The 16,311-nt window shown below is 41.6% G+C and overlaps 1 long non-coding RNA gene across 2 annotated transcripts; it reads left to right on the plus strand.

The window, feature by feature from the left end:
* The first annotated feature begins 4,700 nt into the window (after nucleotides 1–4,700).
* LOC118395898 (uncharacterized) lies at nucleotides 4,701–15,875 on the plus strand. Of its 2 annotated transcripts, none has more exons than XR_004828087.1 (5): nucleotides 4,701–4,926; nucleotides 5,528–5,615; nucleotides 10,667–10,786; nucleotides 14,379–14,527; nucleotides 15,301–15,875. It is a non-coding gene; the product is annotated as an uncharacterized LOC118395898 (long non-coding RNA). The 2 variants fall into 2 exon arrangements; XR_008063078.1 differs by having other exon boundaries at nucleotides 4,904–5,053.
* The last annotated feature ends 436 nt before the right edge of the window (nucleotides 15,876–16,311 follow it).

The following is a 16,311-nucleotide window of genomic DNA, read 5'->3' on the forward strand; positions in this document are numbered from 1 at the left end:
TAATTCTCAGCAAAAGGCCCTAATAAAAATATAGTCTTAACATTTACTACCAAAGAAATGGCAAAAATATGTTTTAAAGAACATTTTGAGGAAGTTGCCTGGTCTATTCTTAATTAAAGGTTGGAATTATGACTGGTACTTGAATTAAACCCTTTCACCAAGATGTGTAATTGAGATGTAGAAATATGGTAATTCTTTACCCAGAGGTTTTGATTAATAAAATCAGTAATCCTGGGTATAAAGTATGTAGGCCTAATGCATCTATAAAGAGATATTCAGTCAATTCCTGAAATGAATAGTGTTTCGATATAGCCTAAATGAGATTCATTATTAAAGGTTTAGACATTACCAAGAAGTCACAACATTACCAAGAAGTCATCTGGACACATCTACTCCAATATGGACTGTGGCAATTAGCTTATAATAAATGCCTAAAATAAAGGCATGGGACTTAATAAGTTGAGAACAGTGGAGGCTGCTGAGGGGAGGACGGCTCATAATAACGTCTGGAACGGAGCAAATGGAATGGCATCAAACCATGTGTTTGATGTATTTGATACCATTCCACTGATTCTGCTCCAGCCATTACCATGAGCCCGTCCTCCCCAATGAAGGTGCCACCAACCTCCTGTGGTTGAGAAAGGGGATTGTAGGCTACTGATGTTGACACTTTTTCAATTCCACTCTGAAAGTGGTGTCCACTAAGCACAAAATTGTGCTTAGTCGACACGTTCCATAATAGACTCAGAAACACCTTTTTTTCGACTTGGGCCTACAGGAGCTAGTCTTCTGTAAAAACAGAAGAAAATGTGAAGTAGTATTTTTATGAGAAGCTCTATATCATTCTTCAGTTGATCATTAAATGTATGATTATCTTTGAAAAGGTTATACATGTAATATTATGGCAACAGATGGAGGGCTGCATTTACCTTGCAAATAATTACTGAAATTGCTCTTTGGTGGCAGTGTAAAAATGATGAACAAGGCAGCAGCCTAGGCTACAGTACAAGGCATAAGATTGCAGTGGGGCAAACGTCCCAGCCTGGCCTCAAAGGCTAGACGTAACATTGTAAACGTAAATCTGTGATACTTAGTATGATATATAGCACGTCACCTATTCTAAAACAGAAATCACATCCCAGCCTACCTCCACTGACTACCAAGGTTCCACCAATGATTGATATATGCCTGGCCTCAGCATAGGGAAGTTTGTTGGCATACAGGAGATGCTGCTGTGAACATAATTTATTGCAGAAAAAAAGAGAAAACAATGCATGTATGCATGATACAACACCGATGGGCTCAGTTTCCAATATGGCATGAGCATTACCTCAGCGAAGATACATCATTTTCAGTCCTGTGAGCAATAGTCAATGTCAGAGAAGATGGGGCGATAAAAAAAGAGAGGTATGGGGTTGCAACAACAGCGGGGGGTGGAGAGAGAGAGGAGATCTCTCTAGTTGCACATGGAGGAGAGGATGTATTAGTAATGTCACATAGGATAGCTTCTTCTTAAGCCCTGCAAACCCGCTGCAAACAGTTGCCCAAACCAATTTTCATTATCATATTGATTGAAATCGTTCATCATAGTGTAATTTTAGGTTTAAAGCCACCGGGTTGGAAAGGAGAGCAGAGAATTATCTAACAAAAGAACAGCATTGTTCCACAGGGACGTTTCTCTGTTCCAGTTCATTGATGGAGTTGATTAAGTTTAAATGAAGCAGACACTGGATAAAAGTGAGGGTATTGACCAGCGGGCGCTCTGCTGCTGTGCTTGAAAAAGCATGATACACGCGGAAAAGCAAGATTTGCTAAATGCTCTAATCTTCAATCAAATCTAACATCAATACAGACAAAGTTTGGTAATGAGAGATTCAATGAAGCATGCAGCAGAGAGAATTAATCCCCCTCGCCAAAAGTGGGTTCAACTTTGAAGCTTGCTCCTCAGGATAGACAGTTATCTAAATGCTAAATAAGAAACAAATTGTACTTTTCACAGCATGCTAATCATTTGTTCATTTCATCTCCATTATTTGTTCTCTCATAGATTTCAGTTGTTGATCTGGTGATTAGATTAGATCAACCTTGAATAGCAGAGAGAGGAGGGTAGAATAGAATACTTAACAGACTGGTGTGGTGTGGAGGTCAGTAATTCACAGAGTTTGGCTCACATTTTGCTCACATTAGCCACACACTCATTGCACATTGGGCAGACTCTATGGGCTCAACATTGTCCTGCACGGCTGAAGTCTTCAACATAGATTCATCATCATCATTGACGTCAGGTTGTAAGTCAACCAACCCCTAAATGTTCTTTAATAGCTTCTAACTCTTGTTTTTCTTTCTTTTTGAATGGGTTTTTATATCCAGAAAGATGATGGCATAATATATTTCAGATCAACTCCAGTTCACTGCGTTGGTCTATTCTTTGTTAGGCCTATACCAAGACACGGGGTATAGACCTAGCTATTCTAAATACTGTAACTCGGCCTATTCCGAATGATGGCATGTGTCTGTGTACATTTCTGACAATACTTCTAAAATTGATAATTCGAAGTGTCTTTACATTATGCAGCTGCTCTTAACCAGGCAGAGAGGTTACTAATTACAGTCTAATTGACACACAGCTGGAAGACAATCCAGCATAGCATACCATGTTTCCCTAGGACCAATATGATATACACTGAGTAAGCCCAGTGTAGCCTATTGAAGACATGCCCGGTGTTGATTTTTAAAAATTTAAAAAGTTTATTATTTAACTAGGCAAGTCAGTTAAGAACAAATTCTTATATATAATGACAGCCTACACCAGCCAAACCAATTGTGCGCCGCCCTATGGGTCTCCCAATCACGGCCGGGTGAACCAGGATATCTGTAGTGATGCCTCTAGCACTGAGATGCAGTGCCTTAGACCACTGTGCCACTCGGGAGCCCAAGTGGCATAGATGAGACTTTTGAGATAGTATTATCTGTAGTCATATACGTAGTTTAAGGTTACAGACCTATAACATTAAGATGTAATGTTATAGTTCAGGTTTTACTGATTTGATTAGATTACATAAAATATAAATATATTTACATTGTGGAATAGGCCTATAATAAAGAAATAATCATTTGTAAGATGTAGTGTAAAATGTAGTGTGGAATAACAACAGAATTATAATATTGATGCTATCTATAGTGAACAAAAATATAAATGCAACATGTAAAGTGTGGTTCACATAATTAATGAACTGAAATAAAAGATCCCAGAAATGGCCAAATGCATAAAAAGCTTATTTCTCTCAAATGTTGTACACAAACGTGTTTGCATCCCTGTTAGTGACCATTTCTCCTTTACCAAAATAATCCATTCACCTGACAGGTGTGGCCTTTCAAGAAGCTGATTACACAGCATAATTATTACACAGGTGCAACTTGTGCTGGAGGACAAGAAAAGGCCACTCTAAAATGTGCAGTTGTCACACAACACAATGTCACAAACATCTCAAGTTTTAAGGGAGTGTGCAATTAGCATGCTGGCTGCAGGAATGTCCACCAGATCTGTTGCCAGAGAATCTAATGTTAACTTATCCACCATAAGCCACCTCCAACATCGTTTCAGAGAATTTGGCAGTATATCCAACCGGCCTCACAACCACAGACCACATGTAACCATGCCAACCCAGGACATCCACATCCGGCTACTTCACCTGGGGGATTGTCTGAGACCAGCCACCTGGACAGCTGATGAAACTGTGGGTTTGCACAACCAAATAATTTCTGCACAAACTGTCAGAAACCATCTCATGGAAGCTCATCTGCGTGCTGCTCATTCTCACCAGGGTCTTGACCTGACTGCAGTTCGGCATTGTTACTGACTTCAGTGTCAAATGCTCACCTTCAATGGTCACTGGCACGCTGGAGAAGTGTGCTCTTCACCGATTCATCTCGGTTTCAACTGTACAAGGCAGCTGGCAGACAGCGTGTATGACATCATGCTGGCTAGTGGTTTGCTGATGTCAATGTTCTGAACAGAGTGCACCATGGTGGCGGTGTTGTTATGGTATGTGCAAGCATAAGCTATGGACAATGAGCACAATTGCATTTTATCGATGGCAATTTGAGTGCACAGAGATGCTGTGAGGCCCATTGTCGCGCCATTCATCCGCCGCCATCACCATCGCCATGTTTCAGCATGTCGCAAGGACATATACACAATTCATGGACGCTCAAAATGTCCCAACTCTTCCATGGCCTGCATACTCATCAGACATGTTACCCATTGAGCATTTTTGGGATGATCTGCATCGATGTGTAAGACAATATGTTACAGTTCCCGACAAAATCCAGCAACTTTGCAGTCGTTGAAGAGGAGGGGGACAACATTCCACAGGCCACAATCAACATCTGGATCACTCTATGTGAAGGAGATGTGTCTGCTGCATGCTGCAAATGGTGGTCAAACCAAACCTGACTGGTTTTATGATCCATGCCTCTACTTTTTTTTGGAAGGTATCTGTGACCAACAGATGCATATCTGTATTCTCAGTCATGTGAAATCCATAGATTAGGACCTAATAAATGTATTTAAATTGACTGATTTCCTTGAAATGAACTGTAACTCAGTAAAATCATTGACATTTTTGCATGTTGTGTTTTTATTTTTGTTCAGTGTATATTGATATCGTTGTCCTGAGGGTGGGAAAGGGGAGTGTACTTGAAAACATCAAACCGATTTACATTATTTGCATTTGTAACCTCACCGTAGGTAGGCAATAACTTTTTTGGCAATACAATTTCTAAACTCCTGGAAGATACATTTTGGAACCATTATGGCAGCCAGTGAATCAAGAGCGACCGCGCCAAGTGCATGACTACGGCATCGGTTTGGAAGATGAGCGAAGCGTGACGAGAGGAGAAGCGGTAAGCCGGCGGTGACAGCCAGTAAGTACCACACATAACAGGTGACAACTCCCTGGACGAGCAGAGATTTAACACACGCCTTGTCAGGTTTGAGACTTTTGAAGAAGCCAGAAAGACCCGGACAGAAAATGAATTATTAAACTGAAAGGTTAGGCTATGATCACGAGTTGCTCCTTTACATTTGACTACATTTACACCTGATTATGAAAACATTTTATTGCCGCTAATTGTCAGATTTCAATGTGCTAACACATCATAGCCACTGTATAATAGAGTACATATCTTGATTTAAATGTAACCTTATATGGGGCGATAATAATTACGCTATAGCCTAGAGCAGGTTGCTCTGAGAAGCAACTCCTGTGACTATCGCAACTGTTTATTCTATTCTGTATCTAAAGGTTCAAACATATTATTAGCTCTTAGTTGGCATCCCATTATTTGCATTTACTTCTTTCAGAGTGACGATAAATGTTGTCAACCGTGCTGAGTCTCTTCTTTCTGCATTATAGCCTTTTCTCCACTGTTGTTATAATATGAGTCTTGTGGGACATGAAGTCTCTAAGTAAGGTATGCTGCTGTCACAATCCCATCTAAATCTGCATGTTTGTTTCTTAAACAGGGCATGTTCGCTTCGGCTTTTTTCCCTAGCAAATCGACAGGAGATACAACCCGGGAGATGTGCTATAAAACAAACTGCGCTCTCAAAGGTATGTGTGACTTTGTAGCTGCTGCGTTTCCCTGTTAGCTGCACATCCTCTTGTCTTTTTAACTGTCACTTATTCACTCTCTGTTTTGTCATTTGCTCTATATATTCACTTGTCGCCTGGAACTTTTTTCGACAGCGGTATACAGTTGGGTTGCAATTAAATAGGCCTATATCAACAAAGCAACAAAAAAAAGTACACATTGTAGAGAGATATTCCATGCTTAAATTGTAGCAGAGTAAACAGACACCAGAAAACCATATGACATGTTTGCTGCAGATTTGTGTTTGTTTGTTTATGTCTGGTGTTAAAACAAACAACAGACATGTCATTGTTTCCAAATGTGCCATTCTGATTTTCTCTGACAGAGAGATTGAAGAATATAATATCGATGTATTATTTCAAGGTTAATAGGACAGCATCATGATAACATCCATGTCAGTGGGGGGTATCACTCTGATTCCCATTCACACTTTTCCAAGGCATGCATATATCGTCATTGCATGAAATAGTGATGAGTTGTAGTCTTAGCCCTGCACACCAACAGGTCCCAAAAATTTAATTAGTATGCATTTTACTGTGTAAAAATAGACCTCCTCACTCCTCATATTCAGGCCAGGACATTTAGACTTTTAGCATGTTTAGTCTATCCGAGAGACACCAACGACCACTTCCTATAGACCTACACACATCAAAGGTGAAGATTATATGCTCAAACAGACCCAATTTTAAATAGTTTTTACTAAAACGTACACAACGGGAACTCCCAGAGGGCTATTGCCAATAGGTCTTACTTAATTTCACCATGCAAGCTCACTCAGACAGCAGACGTTTACCACTGATCTCAAGATTCGACCTATGACCTCAGTGCCCAGGGAGACGGAGCAGCTCAAGGGATTTAAAACATGAGACTCTAATGTCATCTTTACAATAGCGGCGTGTTTGGCACAATAGCAAACAAAACAGCATGAAAAAGCGAGTGATGCCTGCGGTAATGTTGGGAATTATGACATTTGAGAAAGTGTGCAAAGGAAATATAAAAGGATGAGGAAAACGAAGGGAACACATACAAAATGGTTTAGATTGAATAGACAAGTACTGTACAAAGTAATACATTTAAGAAACGTTACAGCTTTTACTGAATTATATCGTTGTCAGTCTAAAATATCCCTTTCAGTATTGCAAGCCACAGTAGGCCTAAATAGGACAAGGTCATTTACACATAGCTGGAATAAAAGCCCTAATTCTATGTTTGTCAACATGAAGGAAGAGTCTACAAATGTACATTTATAACGACTAAAAATACAACTATACCATAATAGTACAGTCTACCTATTGTTTATATTTTGTAAATTAGACAAGTCCATAACATGTATTTTTTCAGCCTACTGCTAGTTTGCTTTCATAGGCTCCTATGATTAGGCCTATCAATTCAATATAGTATGAAATGCATCAGCAATAGAAATGTATATTTGCATGTTGCACTGAGCTTTTGTTAATGGTCTTATTTTATGCCACGTTAATTTCCAAAACACATTTTTACTGAGAATTATAGTGGGAAACTAAATGGAAACAGCACCTGTCATAATAACCAAGTGTCACATTTAAACATCTCATTAGATCCTGTATTCTTGTTTTGTTCATTTCAAATAGCAGACATTAGTGCAAGGATATAGTGTATCGCCTATTAGGTCGTGGGACTTTCAGAACGCGAACCGCAGTGTCTCCTGGCGTCAGATGGTAGAACTGCGTACCTGTTATAATCCAAAGTCTACATACAGTTTTTCTACAGTAATAAGGCTCATGACTTGTAAGGCTGACAAGAGGAGGAACAAAGCCAAATGCAGCCCACGTTATTTCAGTTTGATTGGCTCATATCCAAATGTTCTATTAATTTGAAACAATCAATTAACACCAGCAAATATTGGGAACTCCCAATGTTGCCAAATTGTGTTAAGTTTATAAGAGTGTTGTTTGCTTTTCTATTCGACGGTGATTTCGAAGAACCTAACTTTTCTGTCGTAAATATGAACTCAATAAATAGGCTACATATCCAAACAGCTCTAGTTTGTTATGCCTAAAAAGTAAAAATAACAATTAACTGAACTAAGCAATTCCAATGAATAGGCTGCTATAAACTTAACTCGGATGGACTATAAACATAGGCATTCTGTTTCCAAAACAGATTTACGCTCGTAAAAGGGGACATCATGGATTCATTTTTCATGCGCGACATGTCTTCTTGACAACGAGATCTATTCTGACTCGTCATTTCTGGCTCATATTCTGCATTTCTTCCCATATCCAAATCAAATCTCTTCCGTTTTATGGCTTGTCAAACCGCCAATTTGTGCAAGTAAAAAACGAGGTCAGCGCGCGCCTGGAGGGCTGAAGGGGCAGCTGCTCTCTCGCTGACCAGCTCCCCGTCACACCTCGCGCTATTTCTAAAGGCATTCTTTAGCGAGTAATTAATAGGAAATAATGGCGTTGCTAGAGGTGCCACATCACTTTCCAGAATGTCACGGTCTAAGGAAGGAGGACTCTCTCTTCACTACATTATTATTTTTGTTGTTGTAAATGACACATTAGCTGCTGAAACGTGCTATTGGAATTGACATCCGCTACGCTTGGCTGGTTCATATAGCAGTCAGTATGCACAACATATTTCACTGAGGAAAGAGGACGAATCTGTCAACAACACAGTATTGCTGGCGTGTAAATTTCCCTTACTTATAATGCAACAAAAAAATATTGCAGCCTTATTCAAACTGTTCATGCAATATATATTTTGTGAAGTTTATCTCTGGATAGTAGTCCAAAAAAGATTGGCTATATTGTATTGACGTATCCTCCTAAAATAATGTATAAGGCAGTGCAGGCCTATTTTATAGACCTATAAAACCTGACAAGCTCACTGATTTGCCTATGTTTGAAAACCCTACATTTATAATGACGAAAACGAATTCAACCAAAGTCCGGTAGCAATTATATCACATTCATATTATTAAGAACACATTTATAATTATTGCATAGATAGTCCTATAATTGCACCATAACGCACTTGTCCGCCCAATTAGCAGAAACAATTATTATAACTCTGGCCCTAATTATGTCTCAGTTTAACGCCGGCGAGCTCAAGCTAGTCTATAATTCAGTAATTAAAATGTTCTGTGCCCCGTGCCTTTAGGGCAGCGCGTGATTAGGACCTGTCAGCCACTGAGCTGAACGGAACCAGTCGAGCGTGTTGAGCAACATGACCCGCTATTGTTAAAGCTTGTCAACATATTAACCTGACTATTCCCTACAGTCATCATGAACTGAATTGGTACATTAGATTGTTTTAATGGAGGGGTGAAAAAAAATGAAAAAAGGATGAGAAAAGTGATGTTCTAATTGAAAAACAGTTGGTATTTTATTATCGAAGAGAGTGTTAGTGATGGAGGAGCATTTTACCGGATGGCGGATGATCGCGTCAGGATTTAAATGGTCCAGATTAAAGTCATTTACAGTGAAATAATAGGGGTATTCCTTGTTAACCTTCACTGATGTGTCATAGATTCAAATAATGGTTTCTTTATTTAAAACGATCGTTATTTTCCCCGCATAAAATTACAAGGGAATTGGAAACACATTTACTGTTACTATACGACTGACTTGGAGAGTAGCCTATTGAAGCCTGGTTGTATTTTGTGTGTACATTACAGGGAATGGCAAAGGAGAACTGTCCATTGAATATATGTCTTCTTTTAATCTTGGTCAGGCAGGCAAAGAAACGTAATGGCATTTGACAAGAGATTAAGCATATTTTTGGAGGACCAAAATGGTGCATTGCAAGCGGTTTTTATTCTTGTCTAAATGTATTGATTTCCGTGCTTTTGTATAGTGGTTGATGTCTTCCTTTACTTACCTTAGCTGGTCAGTGGGAGGAGTTGACAATTCTTGGAACAAATGTTATGGGGAAATTATGAAATTCACCCATTATACACCATAGATTGGTCCCATAGCTCCGACATTGAAACCTATTTTCGAAGTGTTTTAGATTTGTTCCAGGTCAATAATATACTGTGCACATGTTCAGCCATAGTCTAAATAAAACATATACAAATTCTACTCCTCACTCTTTATTATTAAAACATTATTATTAAAATGTATAACAGCACTTAGTCTATTAAATAATTAATAATATAGGCTACTAATAATGCATTTTGGAACACTTTTTGAGAGCTCATTACAACCAGGCCTGTCCTCAATAGCAAAACTTTCCATAATTTGTATGTTTTCATAAATAATAAGAACCATTCAAACATATGAAAACATCCTATTAATGTACTATTTAACCCACTAGTGTATGCTGTGGCTGTAGTAAAGTGTCAGGACAGGCTAGGGGTATAAGTATAGAGAGGAGACCAAAGGGCAATGTATTTGATTAACTTCCTTCAGCCACAATCAGGGCACCTGGGTTTCCTTTCCTTTGGTGCATCCAGAAGTAAATTATTAATGGGAGGATAAAAGTGTGAGTGTTGGGGGATCGAGACAGTCAGACAGACAGGCAAGAAACAGTGCCCCCCACACACACACACCCTTCCATTCCTCTCTGCCCATCCTTTCCCTTCTCCCTCCCTGACTGCTCCCCATCACCCCCACCCTCTTCCCTCCCTGACTATCACCCTATCACCCCTCCATCCCCACCCCCTCTGAACTTGCCCCCTTGTCATGTGGTGGCCTCTCACACCCGGCCTCTTCTGACGACCGCTTGAAGTGCAAATCTGTGTTCCAACTTGTTCCTGGTGTCTGTCAGCATGTTTTTCTCTTGTCAGCGGAGTGGGGCAATGGATGTTGTCCCAAATGGCACCCTATTCCCAATATAATGGACTACTTTTGACCCATATGACCCATAGGGCTCTGGACAAAAGTAGTGCCGTATGTAGGGAATAGGGTGCCACACATGCCATCTCACCCCTGTACCTCTCCTGTAACGGGATCATTGACAGGCCAGTGACACTGCCCAAATGGATAATGGAAAACTATTGATTTTCTCTTCTTTTTTTGTACAGGAAGCCGGCGGACAGCGGTGGCTAGGTTGGCACGTCAGAATAACCAGACAGAAAAGAAAGAGAGAGAAGGACGTGATCAATGGACTTGAACTCTGGAGCTCCACTGCCACAGATGGAAAGGTGGGTGAAAAAAGCCAGGCCAGCAGACAGGGAAGGGCTATCAGTCAATCCAGTTTCTCATGGTGCAGCTGCATTTCAAAATACACCCTATTCCCTACACCCCATAGGGTTCCGCCTTTGGTCAAAAGAAGTGCACTATATAGGGAATAAGGTGCCATTTAAGACGTATCCATAGTCTACTAGTCCACCTGAAACTCCCTAAAGGGTCAGACACACCGAGGAATCTGACTTCCGATAGGTATGCTTACTTAGTACCTCTGCCCACAGTGTCGGCAGTTTTTGATGTTCGCATAGAACCAATTTGCTTCGTTTAAACACTCCATGCCACGAGGTGGCAATTGCTTGTTTGGCTTTTGTCTGCTTTAGCTAATGTTATACAACTGGTGGGTCTAATCCTGGTTGCTGATTGTATAAAACAGCATTCCAGCCGGTGTCTATTCCACAAATTACCACCGGATAAATCTATGACGTTAAAATGACTATATACTCTGTTCCATCTGACTCCGCAATCCCACTGTCTCATCAGCCCAGCCAGGCAAGTTATGAACCTGATCTCCACTAGAAAAAGCATTTAGACGTTATCTCACATTTCATTTAGAGTAACATTTCGTTTTCAACAGCAGAGATTTGTATAAACCTTGCTGTCTGTCTCTCCAACATTTGCAACATTGTTTCAAAATTCAAATTCAATCTCCAGCTGTCCCATAGTAATGAATTTGTAGGGATTGAAATCGGTACAAGACAGACAGGCAGGCAGCGTTTCTCTGCCAGTCGAAATCATGAATCAGCTGACATCATGTTTATGGATATATACAAGGAAATGGTAAACGAAACGAAGTGTAGCTAGTTTGCAGTCTTTACAGCTTCAGTTTGAAGTGATTGTGTTTGTTGTTTTGTTGGCGAGCTCCTCTGTGTCCTGACGAGAGAGCACATTTTCTATGCCAGGAAAAATAGCGTCTCTAAGAGCATTGTTATGGACGTATCCAAATACAGTGCATTCGGAAAGTATTCCGACCCCTTCCCTTTTTCCACATTTTATTACATTATAGCCTTAATTTTTTCCCTCATCAATCTACACTAGAGGTCGACCGATTATGATTTTTCAACGCCAATACAGATTATTGGAGGCCTCAAAAAAAGCCGATACCGATTAATCGGCCATTTTTTTACATTTATTTGTAATAATGACAATTACAACAATACTGAAGGAACACTTATTTTAACTTAATATAATACATCAATAAAATCAATTTAGCCTCAAATAAATAATGAAATGTTCAATTTGGTTTAAATAATGCAAAAACAAAGTGTTGGAGAAGAAAGTAAAAGTGCAATATGTGCCATTTAAGAAAGCTAACGTTTAAGTTCCTTGCTCAGTACATGAGAACATATGAAAGCTGGTGGTTCCTTTTAACATGATTCTTCAATATTCCCAGGTAAGAAGTTTTAGGTTCTAGTTATTATAGGAATTATAGGACTATTTCTCCCTATACCATTTGTATTTCATTAACCTTTGACTATTGGATGTTCTTATAGGCACTTTAGTATTGCCAGTGTAACAGTATAGCTTCTGTCCCTCTCCTCGCTCTTACCTGGGCTCGAACCAGGAACACAACAACAACAGCCACCCTCGAAGCAGCGTGACCCATCACTCCACTAAAGCTGCAAGGGGAACAACCACTCCAAGTCTCAGAGCGAGTGACGTTTGAAACGCTATTAGCGCGCACCCCGCTAACTAGCTAGCCATTTCACATCGGTTACACGAGCCTAATCTCAGGTGTTGATAGGCTCGAAGTCATAAACAGCTGCTGGCAAACGCACTAAAGTGCTGTTTTTTTTATTTACCTTCATTTAACTAGGAAAGTCAGTTAAGAACAAATTCTTATTTTCAATGACTGCCTAGGAACAGTGGGTTAACTGCCTGTTCAGGGGCAGAACGACCGATTTGTACCTTGTTAGCTCGGGTATTTGAACTTGCAATCTTTCGGTTACTAGTCCAATGCTCTAACCACTAGGCTACGCTGCCGCCCCTATGAGTTCTGTTATACTCACATACATAATTCAAACAGTTTTAGAAACTTCTAAGTGTTTTCTATCCAATAGTAATAATAATATGCATATATTAGCAATCTAGGACAGAGTAGGATGAGGTTCACTATGGGCACGCAATTCATCCAAAGTGAAAATACTGCCCCCTATCCTCAACAAGTTTAAGCATATCCCAGTTTAGGTCACCTAACAGTATAAACTCTGAAGATAGATGGGGGACCAATGAATTCACATATGATGTCCACAGCTGGGGGCTGAAAGGGATCTATAACAAGCGGCAACAGTGAGATACTTTTTTTCTGGAAAGGTGGATTTTTAAAAGTAGAAGCTCGAACTGTTTGGGCACGGACCTGGATAGCATGACAGAACTCTGCAGGCTATCTTTGCAGTAGATTGCAACTTCACCCACTTTGGCTGTTCTATCTTGTCTGAAAATGTTGGTGGAAATTTGGATGGAAATTTCTGAATTTTTGGTGGCCTTCCTAAGCCAAGATTCAGACATGGCTAAGACTTCAGGGTTGGCGGAGTGTGCTAAAGCAGTGAATAAAACAAACTTAGGGAGGAGGCTTCTGATGTTAACATGCATGAAACCAAGGCTTTTACGGATACAGAAATCAACAAATGGTAACGCCTGGAGAAAAGGAGTGGAACTGGGGGCTACAGGGCCTGAGTTTACATTTACATTTACATTTAAGTCATTTAGCAGACGCTCTTATCCAGAGCGACTTACAAATTGAGTTAACCTCTACATCACCAGAGGAACAGAGGAGGAGTAGGATAAGTGTACGGCTAAAGGCTATAAGAACTGGTCGTCTAGTGCGTTGGGGACAGAGAATAATGTGAAAGGTTTAGGCTATGTGAACGGTTATAGACCTGCATGTTCAATATTTCAGTTCCTATTCCATTTAACCCATCTGAACAGTACAGTTCCCTTTATGTGCCATATTTAAAGTCCCCATCTTGTGACTGTCAAATGTGTGTAGCGCCTCCCAATCATCACACATAACATACTGCTATCATCCTCTTTTAACACTTCACCAAATCTTTCCCAAAAATGAGTTAGATTACTGTTCTGGCCCTCCCTTCTATTTATTTTCAACTCTCCATTTCACAGCTTTTCTCTTATTTAATTAAACTCACACATTGTCCCTTTTCCATCAATGGATCGACTTGAACTTTTTCTGTCCAAGTTCCCAAAAGCATTTAGGGATTGGCATGTATTTGGCAAGCATACAGTTAGGCCCTAAAGCTTAGGCTTACACACTAATGCCAGATACAAATAATTAAAGTAAAACCTCAGTGTCACCTATAGATAGGAATTGCACAGGAATTATAGGCTACATTTATGGATTTTTTTATACATTGTTTTATCACGCCTACTCATGTTCCCTCCCTCCAGCGCTCAATATCTTCAGTCTACTAACCCCCGTTCCTGGCAACCCACATTGCGCACACCTGGCAACCATCATTGGTCAACACAATCAGGTCATGGCCAGTCCCAACTTCAGCACCATCGCCTCTCCTCTCACCTCTCTCCTCAAAGGTGGTGTGGAGTCCTGCAGCCGATGAGGCCTTCTGCCTACTGAAGGAGCGTTTCACCTCCGCCCCATTGCTGAAACACCCAGATCCTACGCTGCCCTTCGTGGTGGAAGTGAACGCCTCAGAAGTGGGCGTGGGGGCCACAACATCAAGGTAATCCACAACATTTTTATCCATGTTTTTACTACTCTGAAAACTGTCTCCTGCAGAAAGGAACTATGATGTCGGAAACTGGGAGCTACTAGCGGTGAATTTGCCACTAGAAGAGTGGAGACAATGGTTGGAGGGCACCAAGGACCCGTTTCTCATCCTCACCGACCATTAGAACCTGGAGTACATACGGACAGCGAGACGACTGAAGATTTAACTTCACCCTGTTATAAAGCCCAGAGGTTCCTGTCCTGAGTGCGCCCATCATACTGCCCTCCCGAATCGTTGTCCCCATGCTTTGGGACGTAGACGTGGAAATCCGCCAGGCTTTGGAGAGGGAACCGATTGTATCCCTCTCTCTGGTTTCACTACCACTCTCCAGGTCGCTGAGGCACTGCTCTAGTAGGTCTTCCGGGCACTGTGCCTTTCGGAGGACATTGTCTCCGACCGTGGCCCCTAATTCACATCATGGGTATGGAGAGCCCTAATGGAGAAGCTGACGGTCAGCCTCACTTCTGGGTACTGGCCTCAGTCCAACAGGCAGGTGGAAAGAATGAAACAAGACCTGGGGAGGTTCCTTAGGAGTCACTGCCAGGACCGTCAGGGGGAATGGGCCCGGTTCCTTCCCTAGGCAGGGTACACCCAGAATTCACTGCATCACTCCTCCACCGGGCTGACCCGGTTTGTGGGGCCCTTCAAAGTCCTCCGGAGGGTCAATGAGGTAACCTAAAGATTACAACTCCCCACTAACTACTTAATCTAACACCCATTTCAAGTTTCCCTCAGGTTGGTGGTTCCTGGTCCCCTGGATGATGCCGTCCCCCGCGACACCTCTTCGCCTCCCCTGGACATTGAGGAGACCCCCACCTATGCTGTTAGGTCCCTCCTGGAATACCAATGTTGTGTGGGTTGGCTCCAGTACCTGGTGGACTGGGAAGGGTACGGTCCTGAGGAGCGCACTTGGGTCCTGGTGGCGGATATCCTGGACCCTAACATCATCCGAGATTTCCATTTCCGCCATCCGGACCAGTCCGCTCCTCACCCTCGAGGCTGTTCTCTTGGTTATCGTCGTCCTGCGGCTGGAGCCCTGCATCGGGGGGTACTGTCACGCCTAATCCTGTTCCCTCCCTCCAGCGCTCATAGTCTCCGGTCCACTAACCACCGGTCCTGGAAACCGACATTGCGCACACCTGCTCCCCTGAACTTCATCACCACCCTGATGACTCTCCTTTCATATAGCCCTCAGTAGCCTCAGTCATCAGGCAGTATTAGTTTTGGTCACGTTTAGTAAGCTTCTCCTGTTTTGTGTTATCTTCATGTTTATTATTATTAAACTCACCTTCTGCACCTACTTCCTGGCTCGCTGCATATACGTTACATGCTTTCTCTTTATTTAATCAGGGGAATAAGGGGATGTTGATTCTCAGGCCCTAATGCTCTGGTTTGCTACTAGCTACCACCAGACCACTATGGCAGAAGCATGGTCTGCTACTAGCTACCACCAGACCACTATGGCAGAAGCATGGTCTGCTACTAGCTATCACCGCACCACTATGGCAGAAACATGGTCCGCTACTAGCTATCACCGCACCACTATGGCAGAAGCATGGTCTGCTACTAGCTATCACCGCACCACTATGGCAGAAGCATGGTCCGCTACTAGCTATCACCGCACCACTATGGCAGAAGCATGGTCTGCTACTAGCTATCACCGCACCACTATGGCAGAAGCATGGTCCGCTACTAGCTATCACCGCACCACTATGGCAGATGGCCATTGTGGCCCC

The sequence above is a fragment of the Oncorhynchus keta genome, chromosome 1, assembly GCF_023373465.1.
Source record: "Oncorhynchus keta strain PuntledgeMale-10-30-2019 chromosome 1, Oket_V2, whole genome shotgun sequence".
Classification (NCBI taxonomy): domain Eukaryota; kingdom Metazoa; phylum Chordata; class Actinopteri; order Salmoniformes; family Salmonidae; genus Oncorhynchus; species Oncorhynchus keta.